Below are 13934 nucleotides of genomic sequence, written 5' to 3'. Positions count from 1 at the left end.
ATTATATAGTTTTATAAGGGAAAGTTCAGATACGTAAACGTTCTTTGTAAATCCCTTATTCATTCCGTAGAATGCTAACAGAAGCAACACAATTTAATTATATGTTCACTTTGTACATTTCCAGTTCGTCGTACCAGTTTTACTTCTTTAAATGGAAGTATCCAGATATATAGTTGGTGTCTTATTGACTTACACGCACAGTCTAATTGGGGCTTCAACCTATATTAGGTCCGTTAATGTCCGTTTATAGTGTGCATAAAGTAGCGTACAATATGTTGTGTGTTGTGTTCTATTATGTGTCTGTTTGTCTATATTTTTAGTCATGGGGTTGTCAGTTTATTTTTTGATCTTTGAGTTTGACTGTCCTTATGGCATCTTTCGACCCTCTTGTTCAATTATTTAATGCATATCTATGATGATGAAATAATGTTTATCTTATGCAATTTTTTTATAATCTCTACGATTCCACTATTTTTGCAATTACAAACACAGTTATGGTAGAAATTCCTTGAAACGGGTGCCTGTCTTTCTGCTGGTTTACTGTGGACATATGCTCGAACAATTTATTATTTATTTAATGTCAGTGTTAGCATCCCAAAGTTGTAAGTTCAATTTAGACCGGGTAAAGGTAGTTTTTAATTTCCAGTATAGATGAAAAATTGCATAGAGTTGAGGCTCAATAGCGTTACAAATTTATTTAATTGTAAGGAAACCATTTTTATATAAGTAAGTAGTTTAGAAATCTGTTGTAAATACAGCATAAATCACATGCACGTTTTATTGAAATGGATACGTTATTGTTAACATTGAAATTAAATATAATATTCCTTTTGTGTCTGTTGTGTGTAACATGTTATCTTAGCCACGAGCATCACTGAAGAGACATGTATTGTCGAAATGCGCATCTGGTGCAGGAAAATTGGTACCGTTAATGTTATTATCAAATATGCCAAAAAATGGGGTAAACATACTCAGGTTAAAAATACAATTCTTCTCATATTAAATTGACAACAATGTTTATGTATACCAGGAAAATAAAAACGAAACAGGTTTACACAACGCAACCAAAACTGTTACAAAATATCAAATCCCACAATGTGTCAAAAAGGGCAACAGCAGCGATTTTAAAATTTCGTAAATCCTTTTAAAAAATGCCAACCATGTCAAAGCAACTGAGAGATTCATCACATCAAATTTAAAAGACATTGTTGCGTTGATAGTTGATAGGGTTAGCGTGGATAACATTTTGGAATGACATATATAAGCAGAGTATAAGTCATTTTTATACAAATTAATGTCGAAATTTCTATTAACATGTGTCTCTTTGGTGATAACTGTAAATGTCATCTAATAGAAATGAATAACCCCCAAAAAAATATTTATTCATTCATTTTTCTAAAAATGATGCTTACTTTTTTGTGACATATTCATTAAAAAATCTTAATTTTTTGAGTGTTTAATGTTTTGAAGATTTTTTTAATTTGCAAGCTACCTTTCCTGGCATGATATGCATCGAAGATAACAGTAATTGAGAACAACACATACATTATGTGCGATTCCTCGGGATTAATCTTCATCAGGAACACTGAACATCCAAACAAAATGAAGGTCAAAGGTGTATAAAATATAAATACGTTTGATTAATTTACTGATTATCCAAATCTACCTAAGGTCAACGGATACCCATACCACAAAGCAAGGTGTAAAAGACTTACATGACTTAAAGGAATCATTGAAACGAGAAAACCAAAGGCATGAGTTATATTCGAAACAAAGACCAACTATGATATACATCATCAAACGACAACCACTGAATTACAGGCTTCTCATATGGGAAATTTGCGAGGTTAAACATGTTTGCGGGCGTTCAATCCTGCAGTGGTGTAAAAAGTAAAAATCACAAAAATACTGCACTCCGAGGAAAATTCAAAAAGGGAAAGTTCCTAATCAAATCAAGAGCTCAAACACACCAAACGAATAGATAACAACTGTCTTATTCCTGACTTGGTACATCCATTTTAGTAATTGTTACTTAGTAAACTAAGATTTCATGTGTATGGTGAATTTAAAGTTCTATCAAAATAAGAGTTTCGTGTTCCTAATTTTAAAGACTTCCGACAAAATACTACCATTATAGTTACAAGCTAACTTCAAATACATTTGATTATTTCAATAACAACAAAACTGTAAACACAAAAAAATGATTAATGCGGAATAGAGAAATAGCATCTATATAATGCAGAATATGCCACTCTGCAATCATATTAACATGTACAAGTGACAGAGACGCCCTCAAAACGCCTAACATTTACATTAGTATGATGAAGGTTCTACCAACGCAAATTATACGACTATAACATCTATTTATTTTGACTTTCAGCAATTCATTCGAAGAACATTCAAATACGCCAGATACTAGCAAAATGCGTGAAAAAATGTAATGATGAACACCTTTACAGAATAAACCTTCACAAGGAACGCTCGAGGATACAGAATAATCATAATCTACATATGGTCAACGTATACCATAGTAAGGTATAAAAGGCCCTGACATAATAAAATGTGAACTAATGCAAACGAGAACACCGACAGCATGATATATACAATAGAGCAAACGAAAACGATATATAGCAACAAGCGAAAACCTGAATTACAGGCTCCTCGTTTTTGATAGGCACATATAAATTGTTATGGGGTTGAACACGTTCGCGGGGCGTCTAACCTTACAGAGTTGTAATTGCTTCTTAGGTAATTAAGATTCCAAGTGTATGGAAAAGGCCTTACAAAATAAGAGTGACATGTACTTAATTTGAAAAGCTTCCGGTAAAATATTAATAAATTGAACATAATCAAAAGCATAACTTCAAATACCTTGATGTGTTCAATCACACGAACATTATATAACATATAAGTGAGGTATAGAGAAATAGTTCATTCTCGTCTAATAGAAAATCAGTATTTTCTTTCTATTCTCCAGTTTCCATGGCTTTCTATGCACTATGCTATACATGAGACACTTTTCATTGTAGATTGATTATGAAAGAGACCTCTAAAAATACAGTAGTTGTCGTTTGTTTATGTAGTTCATACGTGTTTCTCGTTTCTCGTTTTTATATAGATTAGACCGTTGGTTATCCCGTTTGACTGGTTTTACATTACTAATTTTTGGGGCCCTTCATAGCTTGCTGTTCGGTGTGAGCCAAGGCTCCGTGTTGAAGGCCTTACCATGACCTATAATGGTTTACTTTAATAAATTGTTATTTGGATGGAGAGTTGTTTCATTGGCACTCATACCACATCTTCCTTTATCTACTAACTGCTTTAAATATTCATAAAACATGACCAAGTAATATATATAAACCTGTATAATATGTATATAATGTAGAATAAGCAGAATATGCCTAACATGAGACAGAGACGCACTCAAAATGCATAACATTTTCAGTTATATGGTTCACCAAATGCAAATTTCACGACACATATTTATTCATTTGGACTTTGAACAATTCATCCGGAGATCATTCAAGTACGTCGGACTCTACCAAAATATGAGAGGAAATTATAACATTTACATTATGATTGAGTTCAAATCAAATTGAGTACGTAAAATGAGAAGAAACGTCAACTGCGGGGTTTCAAGGAAAATTTAGATCAGAAATGTTGAACAAAAATAAACATTTGAACACATATATATATAACAATGGATGCATAAAAATCAACCAATTGCTGACGGTAGACTGCTGCAAACAAAACCTTAGATTAGACGAGAAATATTTCACGTCCGATGTCTGACTTTAGACATGTAAATGACATTATGTACACTAATTCCTGGCCTTTGACATGAAGATCTTCTGATCTTACACGTAAAATGTTCGTCTAAATTCTGACCTTAGAGGGAAAATGTAGTCTGATCCCTGACATTAAATGGAATATTTACATCTGTTTCTTGTAATATAAACGTATGATTCCTAACTTTTGACAGGAAATGTAGTCCTTTCCTGACTTAAGACGATAAAGTTACGTCTGATTCCTAAATTTTTACAGAAATGAAGTTCTGGTTCCTAGTCGAATGCATAACTGTAAACGGTTACTGTGCATTTTTAAAAGTCCTGACAGTAGTCGGGTAATGTACGTTCTAATCCTGAGTTAAGACGGGAATTTACGTCTGATTTCTATTTTTTAATAGGAAATAAAGATTTGATTCATGACTGTAAAAGGGTTACGTTCGTCTGATTCCTAACTTTTGACTAGAAATGAACATCTGATTCATGGAAATTTACGCCTGATTACTGACCTTATATGGAAGATGTAGTGTGATTCTTTACTTTAGACATCATTTAAGTATGATTTGTTACCTCACCAGGTAATGTACGTCTGATGTCTGATTTAAGACGTGAAGTTGAGTATGATTTCTGACCTGAAAATATTAATCCTGGCCTTAAACGATTAATGAACAAATGAATCCTGACTTTGAGAAGGGTAATACAGAATAATTACTGACTTTGGACGGGTTATGAACGTTTGGTTGCTGCTTTTAATTTACGTCTTGTTCCGGTCTTTTTGGTGGTAGATATATATATTTGAATCCTAGCTTTGAAAAACCATGTAATATACCAGACATATATAATATCATCAGCCTAATACGTCTGTGTTGACATGAATTATCATTGATATGGTCTTAATACAAAATTTAAATCCTGGTATCTATGATGAGTTTATTTGTATACATGCGCGTTTCATCTACATAAGATTTATCATCGTAGATAGAATTTAAATTGCTAGCTCGAAGGCCAAATCGAATACAAATATGAAGAGCACTAAAATCCGAAAATTCTAAAATTCTGCTAAATATACTAAAGTCAATTAATGTCTGAGAGTAGAGTAAACCCCTTAGTCTTAGATGCATGATTTTTTATTAGTTGTTAGTGGCTCTGAACTAACTGTCAGTAACTGTTAGTACTCTCAGATCTGTGTTTAGTGTATTTTTGTTGTTGGGATACACAAGTACCCGACCACGTATATGTTTTGTTCGGTATGTATATACCTGTCCATAGTCAGGAGCCTGTAATTCAGTAGTTGTCTTTGTTGATTTGTTTCATATCTGTTTGTTCGTTCATTTTTTGTACATAAAGTAGACAGTTAATGTTCTCGTTTGAATTGTTTTACATTTGTCATTTCGTGGCCTTTTATAGTTATCTATGCGGTATGGACTTTGCTCATTATTGAAGGCTGTACGGTGACCTACAGTTGTTAATTTCTGTGTCATTTTGGTATCTTGTGGATAGTTGTCTCATTGGCAATCATACCACATCTTCTTTTTTATATATACTTGACGTTTTGAATAAATCACATTTTGTACTGTTAATTTACAAATGAACAGAATCTGATGTACAGTAGTTGTCGTTTGTTTTTGTAATTTATAAGTGTTTCTCGTTTCTCTTTTTTTTTTAATATAGATTAAACCGTCGGTTTTCCGTTTGAATGGTTTTACACTAGTAATGTTGGTGCCTTTTATAGCTTGTTGTTCGGTGCGAGCCAAGGCTCCGTGTTGAAGGCCGTACATTCACCTATAATGGTTTACTTTTATAAATTGTTATTTGGATGGAGAGTTGTCTCATTGTTACTCATACCACATCTTCCTATACCTATATTAATGATGTGTAACGTCAACACAAAAGGGATGGTAATACTCGTGGAGACGAAACGTTCATAAGAAGTGGCATCTATTAACTAGTGGCTGTACAAACTCATTAAAGATACCATGCTTTTAATTTGGTGCGCTAGATACCGGTTTCGTCTACACAAGACTCATCAGTGGCCTTTGGCGGATACATTTGATTTTTATTTTTTTTTAACGGGTAATGAAGATCTGTTTTCTGGATTTTCGACAGGAAATGCACGTCTGGTTCCTGGTTTCCTATAGGAAATGAACGTCTGCTCCTTTGTTTTGAGCAGTAAATGAACGTCTGTGTCCAGGATTTGGGCAGATAATGAACGTCTAAATCCAGGATTCAATTTCTAGCAGATATTAAACGCTTAATTCCTTGATTAGAAGAAGTAACCCGTTTTCTACATGCACGCTACTGGTTGCAAGTAAAGGAGACACGGAAGATAACAAAGGGGACATGAATAGTAATAATAATGGAAACCACGATAAAAAAACAAAAATTTTATAGTTATATATATCATTTTTATTTGAATAAAGCGCATGACGAAAGCGTCATCATATTGTGTCTAAAAATTGGTATAAATTATTGCTGTGCAAACAGACATTGTTGCTATATTTCTACTAACCGCATTCACAGAAACACACCATTATTTAGACTATGTATCTTCTTTTTTTTTTTAAAGATTTGTTATCAGTAAAGATTCACATCTTCAAAATATCAGTGTATCGATGGTCTTAATGCCTTTCTCTCGATAAATACTGAAGAACACAAGATGCATTTGCATAATTGAACAGATATATATTGTCTTTTCGAAAAATGCATGTCGTGAAAAGGTGAAAATGTTCTTGACCTCTTACTTATATGCGAACTTCTCGAGACACTGGATTTGTTTCTGATGTTTAAATCATTTAGGTTTGAGTGGTGTATGAAAACAAAAACTCAAATACGATTTTTTTAGGCGCTCAAAGTTTGTGTTTGCTGCTTTTTTCACTGTGCTAAGCGAGACTATTCAATTTCTATTGAACATAAAACGAGTTATTTGACCCCTCATATTTATATTTCCAATATAACGGAAAGTTTTTGGCAATAACATAACTTTTGCTAACAGAATTTCGAGTAATCGACATTTAAATTTAAAAAAAAATAACTTACGTACTTTCTATACATGTATTATAGTCTATTTCGCAATTCTTTATTGAATGTTTCCCTGGAAGTGGTTACACAGTGTGCAATTGTCCTAATACGAGAATTTTATTGACCCGATAAATACCGTATTAGGACAAATTGAACACTGTGTAACCAATTTATCCTGATTTTTTTATATTACATATTATTATATTCAAATTAAATTTTAGGACTATATCAACAAATATATTTTAGATATTTAATCTAAAACTGTGAAAAATTAAAAATATTATGATTAAGGCAAATCATTTTTTTTTTATTAGGTCAATGGTTTAAGGATGTATTCTTCTGACGTTTCAGTCTCATTCAGTCGCATTGAAATCTCGCTCTGGAATTATTTCTAAAACATAGGTCACAAGTGGAAAATAGCAATGAATTTGATAAATATCATAATCAAACTTAACTCTGTGAAAGAATTGTGTATTTTGAATAAGTAGTTTTTCAGTAATGAAATTTTCAAATTTTATTACTAATGAGGTCAGTCTTTTTAGCTGAAATTTTGAGAAAAATTGGTGAGGGGTACAAAATATGATTTTACCAGAAACATAAACATCCCATATAACTTTTTCTTTTCAAATTTCTTAGATATGCATTTTTCAATCATTTATAACCAGGAAGTTGAAATAATATGCATTTTGTTCTTTAAACAGAGAAAAATCACAAATTGACAAAGTTGACAACATGGTAATTTTGACACGAAAAAGCATCAAAATATGATAAAACTTTCTTATATTAACACCTACCTAGTGTGTGTTTTTTAGTTAATTTATTCAGATTGGTCCACTTCATTCTATTGAGAGTATGAAAAAAAGTTTAATTGTGGAACTCTGATTTTTTTTCACGATGATAGCCCAAAAATGGGAAAATCATCAAAATTGGGCCGTAGCAAAATAAGAAGCACACCTCCATATAATTTTTTCTTCACCAATTACTCTTTTACAGTCATAACAGAAAAAAAGTTTAATTCTAGAAAAGTTTGGCAGGGGCAGATAATAACGTTTTCAAAACTGTTCGTGTTGTTTTCGCGACGTTGGTAACCAGAACGTTGTAATTTCGCGATGTTTCTAATAAGAACGTTAACATTTCGCGACGTCGCTTTAAAAGAAGTAATATTTCGCGGAATATTCACTGACGTCATTAATTTTGGTTGCGCGAATTTCAAAAAAGTACCTGCTAAAAAAGTGGCCATTTCTAAAAGACGGAGAAATCCGCCGAAAAGCAGTGAGATTAAAGGAAATACTTGAGATGAACAAAAATAAATCAAATACAATTTTGCATAACGAAATTGAAGAAATAGTGATAGACACAGAAGAGAGTATTGACAGTATAACATGGAAAGACGGAAGAAGAATTGTGGAGCTTTTTAGTCTGGTACTGAATAACTGTCAAAACTGCACGGCCCAGCGGAATCTGCTCAACGTAGAGAAAGAAAAATTGCAAGGAATTGGGGTCTATCTTACTATTCGTTGCTTAAACTGTAACATGCTGAACAACATTTTACCAATAACACAATTCGGAACAAAACGACCTGCAATAGCTAATTATGAGTATTGGTAGCTGCTTAACGTTCAGCGGCAAATATTTAATTGCACATTTATGACATCCAAATGTTATTTTAATGAAACTTAAAGAAATGAGAAAACGTATGAACCCGTGATTAATGAGAAAAAAATTAACAAAATCTATATCGCGTAGAGTGGCCGAATCGGGTCTGGTGTTGAAATCCATACACAAAAGTCATTACTACGGCGTGTTGTACAGCTGTGCAATATTTTTCATGACGAGAACAGTTATTTTCATTTATTGATAATGAATTCGAAGTAAATAATACTATCTTGAATTGAAAAACATCAGAATCAAAATAGTTAAGTTTGTGTCTTTTTTTTCTTTTCTTGTTAAGCATTTGGCAGCCTCCAAATTTTACGGAGAATTGTCATTGTAAGGCCAAATTTAACAGACTATCAATGAAATAACAAAACCGACTTCAGTGTGCGAGACCCTCATTGTTGGACAAGGTCGTATAACACCCCTATTCGTAAATAAAATAATAAATAAAGAGAGTGTCTCATCCTGTTCTGGACTTGAAATTGGTACATAAAAAAAAATGCCGATTTTAATTGATATTTTAAAAACATATAATATTGTATGTGTATGTAGAAAAAATGTCAATAAAAGTCCGTTAAAAAGATTTCAAAAAAATATATTGGTGTCATTTTTGGTTTGAATTTAAGCAAAATATTACCAATAGATTCAGAATTGTCACACGTTAGTTTGTTTAATTGGTTGTTTTCTTTTTGTATATGAAACTGGATGTAATAGACCAAAACAAGAAAACGCCCGTACGCATGCTGTTAAAAGGGCTTGTAATTAAATGGTGTCTTTTGGTATTGTTCATCATATTTGTATTTTGTTCATTGTTTTGTACTTAAATCAGGCCGTAAGTTTCCCGTTTGAGTTGTTTTGCATTTGTCATGTAGGGGCCGCTTTTATAGCTTACTATGCGGTATGGGTTTGACTCATTGTTGAAGGCCGTCCGGAGTCTTAAAGTCGTTAAGCCATTTGGTCTCTGATTGAGATTTGCCTCATTGGTAATCATACCACGTCTTCTTATTTGTATTAGCATGTCCCTATTGTACTTCAATGTATTGAGAGATAAAAATTGAAGTATCGGCAAATGTACACTAATTGCAGACAGACAGATCAGAAAGTGTACACACGTTAAAACTCGTTGTATAGTTAGACGATTGGACAGACGAACAAAGTATTTTCAATATAGCTCTACTTCTAGACAAACTAGTACGCCAGTATTCATACGTATACGCCGTAAAAAAGGTTATGTAACTTATCTATTGATAAAGACATCGTTCAATATTATTCTCTTATACCGGCTGCTGTACTTCCTATGAAATATTATATTACAACTTCATTTTCGGTCGATTGAGGCAATAATGGCATGATTTAAATTGCACGAAACAGCTCTTATTATAAAACAAGAAGTGCTGCTTATAATTTAAATTTGAATGATGATTATCTTTTGAATGTAAAAAAAATATCAAAGTACGTCGGGACCTTTTAAAGTTGACGATACGGTATCGGTTTTGTCATTGTTGAAGGTTATCCTGTTGTCAATTTATGGTATCGCCTCACTTAATTTATAGTTGGTTCACATTTTGTCATGTCAATAATGTTGTCTATCCTCTAACAGTACATGAAGCAATTTAGAACTAATGTCGGACGGAGATGCACCTTTATACTTCTATCAGATTTTCTTTTTTGCCGTACAGCTGACAAAGCAATCTGCTAGAATCCTTTTTATAGTCTTTTTTTTATCATGAAAAGGTTCCTGTCCAAATTTCGTTTTGTAAATGTTTAACACAAATGTTTTTCCATTTTATGATTAACCATCTTATAAGTTTTTATGATAAGTATCAACGCTTTGAAAAACACCTGCATATACTTGACAGCGAACTCGTGTACGGCGGGAATGATTACACGACGTTGTTTCGATTAAAACTTAATTTAACGTAATTTAGCGCCAAACTGACAGACGTCGTAAAAAATTAAGGTATATGACTTTTATTGAAAAATCAAGCACATGGACCCCATTTTTTTTCTTTTGCAATCAATCAAGTACTGTTTCAAGAACACTCCGCCAAAATTTCAGGAAAAAATCAACGATCAAATTATTTCTGCACTTCCGAAAAGACGCAAAAATATGGTCAATTTCTTTATTTCGGATATAGCAATCTAAATCCGGAACATGATGATTTGATTTAACCTTAAAATTGTTTCAGCATGTTGATGCCATGGATCAAGGCAATATTTTACAAAAAAACGGTTAAGTTATGACTTTTCGTTCAAAAGTATTGTTACTTTCTTTAAAAGTCATAATTTATGAAATTTCAGGGATTTTCTTCCGAATATGCATTTTTCGACTGATTTTTATCATTCAAACTGATTTAATTTAAAAACGAGTGCATGGACCCCTACTTTTTAAAACGATCTTTTATTTCATTTTGCAGGGAGATTATGTGAACAAAATTTTATAAAACTGTAAATAGTGCAATTTTTTTAATGTTGATAAATATACAGCAAAAAATAACGTTTTTTCCTCAATTCATGACCATTTGATAAATATGAGTTATTTCTGAATAAAAAAATGCATAAGTTTTTAGTATATTTATAAAATACAGAAATTACAAATTACTTAACAAAAAACAATTTGTGTTTATCTTTTAAAACAAAAAAGTTATGTCTTTCTTTCGAAAGGGAAAATACGGCCACAAATCCGAATTTTGAGAAAATATACAAAATTTCGACCTCATTTAACTCAAAAAGTAGCACATGAAGGTATTTTTTTTATTACTTATTTGATTTAATCAGGCAAAAAATAGCCTATATGGAAATTTTCATCAACTGTAAATACGGGATCAAAACTGTATCGTATGCCCTTAAGGGAGATAATTTCAATTGTAATAAATAAGGGATATAAATCCAATTGACGTGATAAAAAAAGTTGTACTGAAATTTATTAAGACAATATCAGCCAATCAAATTGCGAAAAATTACTCTAAATCAGGATAAATATATATATTATTTTTTTATTTGAATACCGTTTTATTCCATGTATCAAATCAAGACAGCAATCGAAGAATTAAATGTATATTGTGCAACATATGCAACTATAAACTTGCCGCGCCATTTGAATAACAGTAGCAAGTTTAATCCACCATGTTCTACATTAGAAAATGCATGTACTAAGTCGAAATATGACAGTTGTTATCCATTCGTTTAATGTGTTTGAGCTTTTCATTTTGTCATTTGATTAGGGACTTTCCGTTTTCAATTTTCCTTGGAGATCGGATTTTTTTTTATTTTTGTTTTTGCTGTTTAGCAACAATTGCCGTATACATTGCTTATGAGGCCATAATTAATATATCATCAGGACAGTTTGCAAAGGATGATACATCAAGGTTTTTTTTATCAAAACATATGTTTACAATAGTTTTAAAGGACATTATTACTAACTTGTATTCTATAGTAGAGGCATTTTTTCAAAAACAAAATCATCACGTAAGCAAAATATTTGACTGAATTCAAGACAAGTATGCAATGCAAAGAAATCATATTATCTTTCGCAAGATACCTACTGCTTATTAATCTAATTTTCTGCACTGCTTATGGATATATACATTTTTTGTTGATTATCAAGTAATAATTTAATTTTGGATGTAACGCGTCTTCTGATTGGCTGACGTTATTTTGTTATGAGCCCATAGACATAATTTAGTCATGTGACCGTGACGTCATCAACGTTTTTTCATGGTTTTCTACGGTTTAAAATGGAACTTATAATTAAATTATAAGAAATGACTGTAATAAATTTTCTGTCTATTCGAAATAACATAAAAAATGTTGTGTACACTGTAAATAACCCGCTACGCGCGTTATTCAGTGTACACCAAATTTTTTATGTTATTTCTTCATAGACAGAAAAAATATTACAGTCATTCCTTAACTGAATGTTTGGAACTTTTTTGCTACTTAGCAAAATCGGGAAGAGCATGAAGTTAGGAATTTTTTTTGTTTTTCATCCATTTTTTTTTATATATATTCTTAAAAGTTTCTTGGTATATTTGAAATTAAAACGACCAAAATTCATTTAAGGTCTATGATATACGTAATTTACATATTATATATCATATATAGTGATCTTCTAAAATCAAAGTAAGACGATTTTCATAACAAAAATATGTGTACATGGTTTAGATTTTAAATCATGAGTTGTGCTCTATATATATATATATTTTTTAAACTTAATTTTAATGGCGCTAATGTGTTATGAATGAATACATGTATGTTATTTGAGTTTAAATCAGAGAAGTTGCAATATATTAAAATGTGAACAAAAATATAGTTGTACTTAGTATAATTATCCCTGAATTATTTTTAGCTGATTTTAGTCTCTAATGCATGATTTTTTTTAATTATCATTTTGTTGTAGCTTATAACTAGCTTTCGGTAACTGCGAGTTTTATGTTTGCTTAAATCTGCTTATTAATTGCTGAGCTTTATAACATTATTTTTTCTTTGCATGATGTGCTGTACTGTTTTATGTGTTGTATGTATTGTGTGCTAATCAGCTCTACAGAACTTATCTTCTTCTTCTTCTTCTTCCTTGCTTAGGACTGGATTCTTAAAAGAATGTTACAAGTCCACTAGACGGAGAATGAGACAGCAATTCTCCTGTAACTATTTACAAATAAAACGTTCCGAATATATACAATTTAAAACTATGTACACTTGGCTGCTGTCTATGGTGTTGGTCTCTTGGGTGCACTATTGTTGGCTAGTGCACTCCGGAACCCCCCTATTGTCAGAGCTTCAGTTGTAACTGTTGGAAGGTGGTTCCACTCTTGTATAGTCCGTGGAAAGTATGAGTACTTATATACTCTTTGGTTTGCTGGTGGTTGATATAGAAGTTGTTTGCCTCTAGTACGCCGATCGTTTGGACGCAAGATGGAACTGGCATCAATGTCCACTAGCTCATGCTGGATCTTGTAAAGCATGACGAGTCGATGGTTGCTTCGTCTGTTAGCTAGTGGTTCCCATCCTAGTGTCTTGACCATAGTTGTCACACATCCAGGTGTTTTATCAGTGTAGTTGTTGGTTACAAACCTGGCGGCCCTCCTTTGCACTTGTTCTAAACGGTTAATGTCCTCAGTGGTATGAGGGTCCCATGCCGCACTAGCATATTCTAGTGTTGGTCTGACCAGAGAGATATAGGCTGCATTTCTTACATTCTTGCTGCATTCTCGAAGGTTACGCCTAAGGAATCCGATTGATTTGGATATTTTTTTGGCAGTAACGTCAACATGATGTTTCCATTGTAGGTCCTCACTGAAATTTATTCCTAAATATTTGCTGGTTGGTACAGTTTCGAGAGAGTGGCCATGTAATTTGTAGAATGTCTTTTTTTGGATTTACTGTTGGTGCTAATGCGGATGACAGTGCATTTTTCTGGGTGGAATTTCATCTGCCATTTGGTTTCCCAGTCTTCTAGTGCTGAAAGGTCCTGTT

Source organism: Mytilus galloprovincialis, chromosome 6 (assembly GCF_965363235.1).
Source record: "Mytilus galloprovincialis chromosome 6, xbMytGall1.hap1.1, whole genome shotgun sequence".
Taxonomy (NCBI): Eukaryota; Metazoa; Mollusca; class Bivalvia; order Mytilida; family Mytilidae; genus Mytilus; species Mytilus galloprovincialis.
This window is presented reverse-complemented; position numbering follows the sequence as displayed.